At 32.5% G+C, this 10,493-nt stretch overlaps 1 non-coding gene across 1 annotated transcript; it reads right to left on the reverse strand.

The window, feature by feature from the left end:
• Positions 1-942: 942 nt before the first annotated feature.
• TRNAR-ACG (transfer RNA arginine (anticodon ACG)) lies at positions 943-1,015 on the reverse strand. The gene has a single exon. It is a non-coding gene; the product is annotated as a tRNA-Arg (tRNA).
• Positions 1,016-10,493: the final 9,478 nt, after the last annotated feature.

Genomic DNA, 10,493 nt, shown 5'->3' on the forward strand with positions numbered 1-10,493 from the left:
TTAAAAAAAAAAAAAGTCAACCTTGACATTATAAGGCTTACATATAAGAGCCTAACATCGTTTTTTTTTTCTTTTTTTAAGTTTTTAAGGCAAAATGTCATATTATTTAAAAAAAAAATTTAATATGGTATTTAAAATGTCAATATATATTTTATTATGATATTTGTACTTTAAAAAAAATTAATGTGATATTGTATTTTAAAAATGCTTAACATCAATATGTATATATATATATTATTATGGTGTTTAGTGTTAACATACTTAGTAAGCTAAATTAACCAAAGAAAATTTGACATGTAATTTTTTTTCCCGAATCATAAAGTTCATATATATAATATAACATTATGTGACACTTAAGCATGGTTGGGTGAGAATAGTATTAGGATGAGTAACCTCCTAGGAAGTCCTCGTGTTGCATCCCTCACATTGAACCCTATGTGATGGCTTGATGGTTAAGGGTGTTCATCATCCTAGGTGTGAACTGAGTTCGAGTCACATTTGTTGTTCGGATTTTACCTGTTATTGTAATTCAAAAAATATATATAGTTAATAAAAAGAAGTAAATAATTTTTATGATTTTATAAGTTTTTTTATATGGTTTTTACAGTTGTATAATAATTTTTTAATAATAATTTATTTTGAACATACATTTTTAAAATATATGCTACTATGTGAACTTATTACTTTCATCAATTAAGCTCCCGTGAATGATGAAACCGATGAAGGAGAGTGTCTATTAATTTAACAACTTTTTTTTGTGAGTAGAGTTCAACTGGATGTAATTAAAAAAAAAACCTTAATTGAATTTTTACACATTTTATATAAATGTTATTTTTGTGGTTAAAACAGTAGCAGTGGCATTAAGAAATAGGCTCCCGTTAATGTATTTAAAATCCATGGATTATCAGATACTTTTTAAGGAAAACAGGAAAAATAAATCATCGACTCCACTGGGGATCGAACCCAGAATCTCTGGTTCCGTAGACCAGCGCCTTATCCATTGGGCCATGGAGTCGTCTTAGTGGTACGTAGAAATATTTTATATAAAATTACTGTTGATTAAGTTTCCACGAAAACCGAGTCATGCTATGGTGTATACGTCGCGGAAGTGAGAAGAGGAAGGAGAAGTGCATTAACCGCTCTACCCATTAGGCCATAGAGTCATGTTCTGCGAGATTCTTTGAAATGTTTTACTATAAAATAACTGTTGATTCAGTTTCCACGAAAACTGAGTCATACTATGGTGTGTATACGTTGCAGAAGTGGGAAGAGGAAGGAGAAATGCATTAACCGCTTTATCTCTCACTCTCTGTCTGGGCTGAGAGAAAAAAAAGAGGAAAGAGAGAGAGGCTGATTTTGACAGCGTATGTATGGTGTATTCGTCGCAGAAAAGAGGAAAGAAAATGGAAAAGGGGAGGTCAAGTCAAATATAGATGATGGAGTCAGGTAAGGAATTAAGGAAGACGTATCTACGACCCAATTGTTGTCTTTTCCTTCATCCATCTACTTCTTGCCCTTTCGTTCGTTTTAGATATACATATAAATTCCTAGAATTAATTTTATCCAATCGGGATGTACCTAAGCATCACCTCCAAGTCCAATAATGATTCATTTCCTAACTAGTATCAGGCAGCATAGCTACTAGGTTAAGCAGAAAATGGCGACTTATGGGTCTCTCCCAGTACAGAGATCACCAGATCTTATCAATTCTAGAGGATGACCTGCAAGCCTGGAGTTCGTGACGTATAAAGCATTTCAAGGAAAAAATCAAGGTTACCTCTCTTGTGGAACTAAATCCTGAAAGAGCGATTTTCCAATGTGGGACTTTCCTTATAGGCTACCCAATAATGTCTTTCTGATTAACAAAGGGGCTACAGTCCTGAAGACCGGAAAAGAATTACAAGATGGCAATGGGAGATGATAAATTTGACCTTCTTGGTTATTTCTTGGATAAACAAAGCTGTGGTTTTACTCATACTTGATGGAGGGGAAATTAATTTGAACAACGGGATACGGAGGTTAGTTGTTTTCTCTCTATTTGTCTTTGTAGTTATAAATAATGGCACTACTATACAACTATGCCTTAGATTAGGAAAAGCTTAACCTATGCTATATTATTGCTCCTTTAATTAGGGGCATTAATAGCATGATGATGATGGTTGTAGCAAAATCCCCACTTTTAAAAGCCATCATCAACATTTGTTGTTGCTTCAGTTGTATACTTTTATATGCATTGTTGTGTGTATAATGGCAGGTCAAGAAAACTGATGTTGAAGATGCTCTGAAAGTTTTAAATTTTTGCTATTTATCTTGTATCTCCTTGTTGATGGAATGCAGAACAGAACCATTTAAAGCTATCTGGAGGACAGCATATGCGTGGGAACCACTAGGATATTATCTCTATCGTTGAAGCAGATCATGTCTATATTATTAGAGGTAATGTTATTAGGATAGTCAATACATAAACAAACTTGAAAGAAGAACGAAAAGGAAAGGGGTTTGGAGTTTGGACGATGTAAAATTAAGGACTTAAATTCAAAAGAACCATGCAACCATTGAAGCTAAGACAGCCAGTGCAGCAGGAACACCCGGAGCCAGTCCCCCACTTTCCATTGGTGATGGTGGAATTGCCACTTGATCTTCCCTCAAAGCGGGGATCCCGGTGGCGAAAACAGCAACAACCGCAATGTAGACAATCAAAATCATGGCCACCTTGCTACCCTGCATTTCCGACCGACCCAAAAACAGGTACGCCCTCTTTAAGAATTACAAAGGGAGAGAGAAGCTAAGCTATTGAAGTGAGTCCTGTGTTTTGAGCTTGACTTAGAAGATGAATTAGAGATTTGAAATGCCTTTTTTATAGGCAAAGATTATGGTAATAATCAAGTATTGGACAGCTACGTTTTGTTGGTTTAACCACTAACAAAATCATTTTTAAGTTCCTACTTCCTGTTCACAATCATCTTATTTCATACGTTATTAAATTTATCAAATTCTACTATTAGTCTTTGTAATCTTTGTAATTTGTAAAAGTTGTGGATTTAGTCCTTATACTTTTATTTGATAAATTTTATTCTTGAGCCAAGTTTGGCTAAATTCAATTACTAGTCCTGTATTATGTGTGTAGTTGTAGATTTAGTCTATTTTCTCTAATTGAATCATTTTAAGTCACTATAAATTTCAAATTCTAAAATTTCAATCTTGATGCAAATGATAGGTGTTAATAAATTTATAAGTTTATTTCAATTTAGAAATAACATATCATGTTAAAAGAAACACATTCAAAGATTCTTGACAATGATAAGTAGGCATTATTTAGGAATCTTAAGGCATAATCTAACATACAAGTAATGTGGTTAGTAGCCTTAAAACATAAATTAAGAATAATGGGAGTGGCTTAGTTGGCATTTTCTTTGTAATTTTCTTGCTTTCAGGAGCAGAAAACACTTTAGCTGTTAGCAGCAACAGCTGGATCAGTTCTTGCTTATAATTTGATTTCTTAACCTACCAATAGCAGACACCATAAGCATCAAAGGTGAACATAGTAAATACATTTTAATTTTTTTAAATTAATAATCATGTCATCTAAATATATAATTTTACTAGTTTTTTAAATTAAATTAAATTAATTAATATTTAAATGTAGAATTCACATTATACTAATTTACGCCAAAATTAATAAAATTTAAATATGAATATTTAATTAATTTATTTAAATTTCAAATTATTAAATTTTCTATGTTAAAAGGTTAAGTAAAATAATTTAATTAACATATACTTCGTTAACCTAAAATTAAATCATTAAATTATATTTAAAAAAAATTGTTATAAGATAATATTCAACATTTAATAATTTATGCATAAAATTACAATAAAAGCATGTATAAAAGAATAAATATTATTAGCGCAGGTAACTTGCCAAACAAGCCAATATGACATTTTACGAAACATGGTGAATATGTCATGGGTTGCAGATCAAAATCCGTGACCATTACACACAAAATGCTTTATAGAGCTCAACTTATTAAATGAACCCACAGGAACTAGTTCGATTTGTGGAATCCGTGGAAAAACCCATCTACTTGAAGCTTTGATGGCCTAATGAAACACTCCAGTATAACTAGAGTTATAAGGATAAATAGTGTAAATCCTAAAGGGGTAATATTGTATAGAGTTTAAATCCCTTAAGGCTTTCAATTGTAGATAGACTCTAATATTGACCGTCAATGTAACTCAATCTGCACTGTTGGTTTTGGGGAGTTCAACTATAAATAGAGGCCTCCCCATGTATTTGTAATCACTTTATTCTTTCTAAGCTAAAGAATTCATTGAGAGCATTTACTCAAACATCTTGTGTGCATCACTTTTCTTTGGCTTTTCTGTTTTTCGTTGCTCTTTTGTTCGAGTTTGCTTCTGTTATATTTTGGTGACTTAGAGAATTTTTGCAAGAATCCTCAATTTTCGAGAGTAGGCTAACTTAGGGAGGTTTTGAACATAAGATATCGCCTAAGGCCATGCGGTTTGCCAAACTAAAGGTCTAGCCCCATGACAGTTGGTATTAGAGCTAGGGTTCAAAGGTTTCGTTGAGATGTCGAAAGAAGCAAATGAGCAGAATGCCCTAATGAAAACTTGTATTAGGTGTAACAGCCTATTTTTAGTGAAATCGGAACAGTGATTTCGGGACCACAAATCCAAGCTGAAATTTTTTTATTTTAATATTATTGCATGGTCTGCATTATGATAGGATTGTTATATGAAAATTCTGATAAGAAAATTTTATCAATTATGTGTTTAATTATGGAAAGGACCAAATTGCATAAAATGAAAAAGTTGAGTTCTAGTAGCTATAAGTATCAAACAACTATGGAATTCAAAACTTGAGGTCCTTATATGGTAATTAGATAATTAAAGAAAAGTTAGTAGATATTTTTGATGAATCATCCATGGAAAATTAGAAAAAGGTAATGACTAAATTGAAAAGTGGAAAATTAATGGATGATTAATAATTAAATAGAAATATTATTATTTTATATCATCTTCATCCCTAAGATATACATGGAAACCCTAAGAAGGAGAAAACAAGCTTTCTTGGTTAATTGGGTAAGTATTCTTGTCCCGTTTTTAGTAATTTTTATATTTTTGAGATCAGAATAACTTAATCTATCTATTTTTGGGATTAATTTGAAAAATTATCAAAGTATCAAAGTTTTTCCATGGATGAATATGCTAAAATTTTGAAATTTATGGTAGAAAATGAAAGGTTATTGATAGATAAACAACTTTTACAAAGTGAATTTTGATGAAATTATGATTTAGGGATTAAATTATAAATACGTAAAAGTTATAGAAAAATTCTGAATTTTGTGAAATACATGTGCTGTAAATATTATATGAAAATTTTGGTTAGGCTTGGAATAAGGATTAAATTGTATGAATTTCATTTTCCGAGCCTAGGGACGAAATTATCATTTATGAAAAGTATAGGGGCAAAATAGTAATTTTACCTAGGATGTAAATTGAATCCAATTGAATATGAAATGTGATAAATTTATGATTAAATTCATTTATATAAATCAGGAAAACTCAAATTTGAAGCTAGATCGAGGAAAATAAAAAGTTTCGGATTAGTAGATTTTTATATACAAACAAGTGTCGAGGTCAGTTCGTGTAACTAAATTGTGTTTATTTTATGTTTGAGTGATTTACTAATTAAATTAAACCTTCATGAATCCATTTTTTTGTTCTTTTATTCCAGGTAAAACTTCCTGATCGAATGTGGTATGTCATTATATGAATTGTATAAATGTTATAAATATATGAAATACTCATATGTCTGATCATGTCCGGAAAATATTAAGTTTTGTTTTAATGATGAATTTTAATTGAGTTAAGTTTCGTTTGAATGATGAATTTCGATGAATATATATGATTTCCTGTATTGAATATGGTCCTGCATATGTTGCGGAAAAAATATAGCTCAGACGAGAAATCCTGTTATAACCCTCTAGAGCATCTTGTTATATAGTTCCTGCGAGCATCCTGATCGGTAGTGATTTTGTATGTGTTGCACACTACCGAAGCTCTTTTGAGCGTTCTGTTACATGATTCGATCGGTTGTGATCCAGCTTATAATGCAGACACAAATGCAGCTCTACGTGAGCATCCTAATATAAGCTCTTATGGGCTTCCTGATATGACTCGTTTGAACTCTCTGTTACTTTATCCGATGCTCTCTGATAATGACTCTTCAGAGTTACCTGTAAAGCTCTATGAGCTTTCTGAATAAAACTCTTATGAGTTTCCTGTTTAGCCCGGATAAATTTCTTGTTACATGACTCATCTGAGCATCTTAATATGTGGCTCGAGAGTGTACTCATTGATTAAGTGCCCTAATGGGTACCCCTGATTATGAGTTGACGGTTTATAGTTTAATACACCATGAGTGTACTACCTGAGTATCCGTTGAAATTTCAATGATTCAACGGATAAATTCCTGAAATGAAAAACTATGAGATTAAATGAATTATATCTCGAATGTTCCCGAAATACTTGAAAGTTTGTAACATGATGAGCTCATCTATGCTTACTTGATGTATATGTGAATTATGTAACTAACTTACTTATTTGAGTATATACGATTAGGCAAATTTGCTAATTTTTTGGAAGCATGATTTTGTTATGCTTATTTAAATGAGTATGATTGGTAAGTTTAATTCCTATTATACGAACTTACTAAGCATTAAATGCTTACTAGGTTTTATTTTCTCTGTTTTATAGTGCTCAGAAGCTTGCAAAGGTTGAAGATCGGTCGGAGTATTATCACACTATCCACCAGCTTATTTTGGTATAAATAGTAAACTTATTTTGATATAATGGCATGTATATGTTAACTTAGCCAATGGATGGCTTGTAAATGAATGTTTGTAATCTAGCCATTGGAATGGCTAGTAATGGTTTGATTTGGTATATTATTATAAGGTTATATAACATGTTTAGCTTATATGTATGTGTTTTGGTTAAATGGAATTAAGGTAAAATATAAATCATCACAAGAAGGTAAGTTGATCATATGAATATGTGATACTATTTCATACATGTTAATGATGTTTGCCTGATTTAAATGACTTGAATTTGTTGGCAAATGTATGCAAATGTTGTTGTACGTTGAAGGTTAAATTTGAGTAAGAAATAAGGCTAGGAAATGGCCTTATTTTGTCCACATGGGTAGACACACGGGCGTGTGTCTTTACCGTGTATGACATGTGGTCTGACACATGGGCATGTGGTTTGGCCGTGTATCCCCTGCATCTTAAAAAACGGGAATCGAGTTGGATTTTGAAAATGGTGTCGTAACCAGCGGAGTCGCCAAGCTGTCGTAACCATTTTTTTTTGAAAAAAACGGGAATCAACTTGGATTTTGAAAATGAACACAAAAAACGGGAGTCGCCACCGATCCTTTTTGACTAGGTGTGATCGGGTCACCTCGTTAAAGTGGTTGTTTTTAATAAATAACTTGATTTATTTAAACAACAATTTTGGTCTACGCAAATCAAGAAAACGGGTTTGGGAGTCGGTTACGCACGAGGAAGGATTAGCACCTTCGATACGCCCAAAACTAGTACCTAGTTGATTAATTAGTGTCTTAGTGTCGAAGATTGAAAACTTGAAAGATTTTAAGATACGATCCTTTTTTGTAAAGTGAACATTGAAATGTCAAAGACATTCTCGTCTCAAGGCAACGACATGTTATATCAAGTGAGTTAGGATACGGCATCTCGCACTTTTGAGAATGAGCTTGCCTTGTATTTAAAATAAATATATTTTGACCTCTTTTAAAAGGATATTCAGTTAGTTAGGGTGAACGAGGAAGATTAAGACCCAGTAAGTTAGAGCACGTTTCCTCGAATTCCCGAACACCGAACATTGCCTTTACTTGTAAAAGATCTTGTTTCGAAGTTTCAAAGTGTCATACCCGGTAAGTTAGGGCACCACGCTTAGTATCTCCGAAAATAAGCATTTTTAAGACTTGTATCGTAATTTAAAAAGAATATTCCGTTATTTAGGTTAAATGAGAAAAGTCGAAACCCAGTAAGTTAGGGCATGATTATCTCGAATTACCTAATAACGGATTTTGCTTTTATGAAAGAATTATTTTAATATGTTGAGCAAAAAGTAACGCGATTTATTGTAAAACGTAGAAGCATAATATGGTATTAACACGTATAAGAACATAATAATAGGTGCGACTATGTCGAAGATAATAATATGAGCAAGTATAAAAGACGAAATAATATTGAAGCTTAGAAATATGTGAATGTAAACACGTACGTGAGGAAGATGAAGTAATTGAATGCGCAAACAAATAAATAGATAAATGTAACAAAAATGGCAAAATAAAATGAAAATGATAACGACAGTGGTATATACATATATGTATTAAGGTACATACATAATAATAGAAGCAATAAGAAATATATGAGAAAAAGTATATATATACATAATGATAATACAATATCTAAAAATGCATATGCATAGCGTATATATAAAAACGTATACATAATATAATAAAAATATATAGTATATATACATGTTAGTAATGATAATAATGATGAAAGTGATAATGCAATAGTGATGACAACGAAAGATATAATAACGATAGTAACAATACAAAGATAATGATAATACTAAAAACATTACATAAACATATATTGAAAATAGATATACATATAACTAATAATACGAGCGATATATGCATACTATATATAAAGGCATATACGATATATATATTAGAAATGGTAATGATGGAAAAAAACAATTACTAATAATATTATATAAATATATATATAAATAAATACCTAATAAGATTAAAGGCATATACGTAATATACACATAGTATACAAAACAAAACATACACGTAATATATCAAAATATATACATAGTATTAAAAAGGAGGAATATACATATATATACCTATGTATAAAAAAATATAGACAAAATATATTATTAACATACATATGCGTTAATAAGAATAATAATATTGAAACTATTAATAATACTTTATAACATATATATATATATAATAAAATGATAATAATGAACTATTAATAAAAATACAACAATAATAAAATATGATATTATAAATAATATATTAGAATAATGAGGAAAAGTAAAAAAGGGATGAAATTGAATTAACAGTGGAATTTTGAGGCGAATTTCAAATAAATGGAGGAAAAAGGGGATTAATTTGAACACGCGAGCAACCAGGAGGGACCAAAGGAGTAAATATCCCGATCTACTAAAACGGTGTAGTTCGCAAAGGTACCAAATTGAAAACGAAGTAAATTTTAGGGCCAAATTAAAATTAAATAAGACTCAATTGTGAAGCCCTGGAAAAGCGGAAGGACTGAGGGCGCAAATAACCTCTCAGTCCAAAAACACGCGGACCCTGGGCATAGGCGGGTCGGGTCCTCGGGTCAGTGCCCAAAACGGCGTCGTTTCTGCGTTTTAAACTGGGCACCAAAACGGTGCCATTTTGGTAGGCTATAAAAGCCTGAAAAACTTCTAAAAATTTCATTTTAGCTGCTGAGGAGAGAAAAAAAAGGAGAGAGAGGGGAGAGGGGTGATTCTCGGCCAGGGGCCAGTCACCGGCCGGTCGCCGGAACGCTGTGCGCCACCGTCTCCGGCCACAGTGCACGGTGGCCGGAGTTTCGAAAAAGGTAAAATTTTCTCTTTTTTTTATGTTTTCTACTTGTTTGTATTTAGTATATATGTTGTTTTAAAATAGGGTGAAAAGTGTATATACAAATGGATTCAAAAGAAAGAAAAAAAATGAAGAGAAATAAGGATAAACCTTCGGCTTAGTTTCCGATCGATCTGTTTTTGCTGTGATTCTTGTGTTTTTTGCTTTGTTTTTTTTTGTCTAATATTGCTTATTATTTCATCAAAGTGTCTGGATCTCTTTACAGTTTTTGGATCTGGCTTTTAAATAGCCATTACATTTCTTTCTTTTTGCTTTCTGTCCACTCCTATTCATGCTTGCAGGTGCAACTTGGGCGGTGAGGCGGTGGATGTGACAGACGGTGGCAGACCTGGCACGGGGAGGCAGCAGCTAGGTTTTTTTGTCCTTTTGTTTCTGATTTGTTAATTTAGGCTAGGGTTAAGGTTATTTGGGCCCGGGAGCTATTTGGGCTTTTGTTTGGGTATTGGGCTTGAGGGTTAGGAAATAGGTTTGGGGCTAGGGGGGTCAAACGGGCTTGTACAACTGCCCCTCTTTGCTTGTTTCCGTGAAACAAGAACAAAGCAAAGACTCTTAGGAAAGACCAGTTTGGCCCAGCCATGTCGAATCTTGACTTCTTTGGGTGCTCCTCTTCTTTAGGTGACATCGTTCAGCCCAATGCATCTTGCTACTTTAATCTGCTCCATTGCAGCTTCAGAGAAATAAGATTTTCTATCTTCAGTCTGCTCTGCTTGCAGCCTCAAAGAGATAAGACTTG

This window comes from Gossypium hirsutum, chromosome A06 (genome assembly GCF_007990345.1).
Source record: "Gossypium hirsutum isolate 1008001.06 chromosome A06, Gossypium_hirsutum_v2.1, whole genome shotgun sequence".
Taxonomy (NCBI): domain Eukaryota; kingdom Viridiplantae; phylum Streptophyta; class Magnoliopsida; order Malvales; family Malvaceae; genus Gossypium; species Gossypium hirsutum.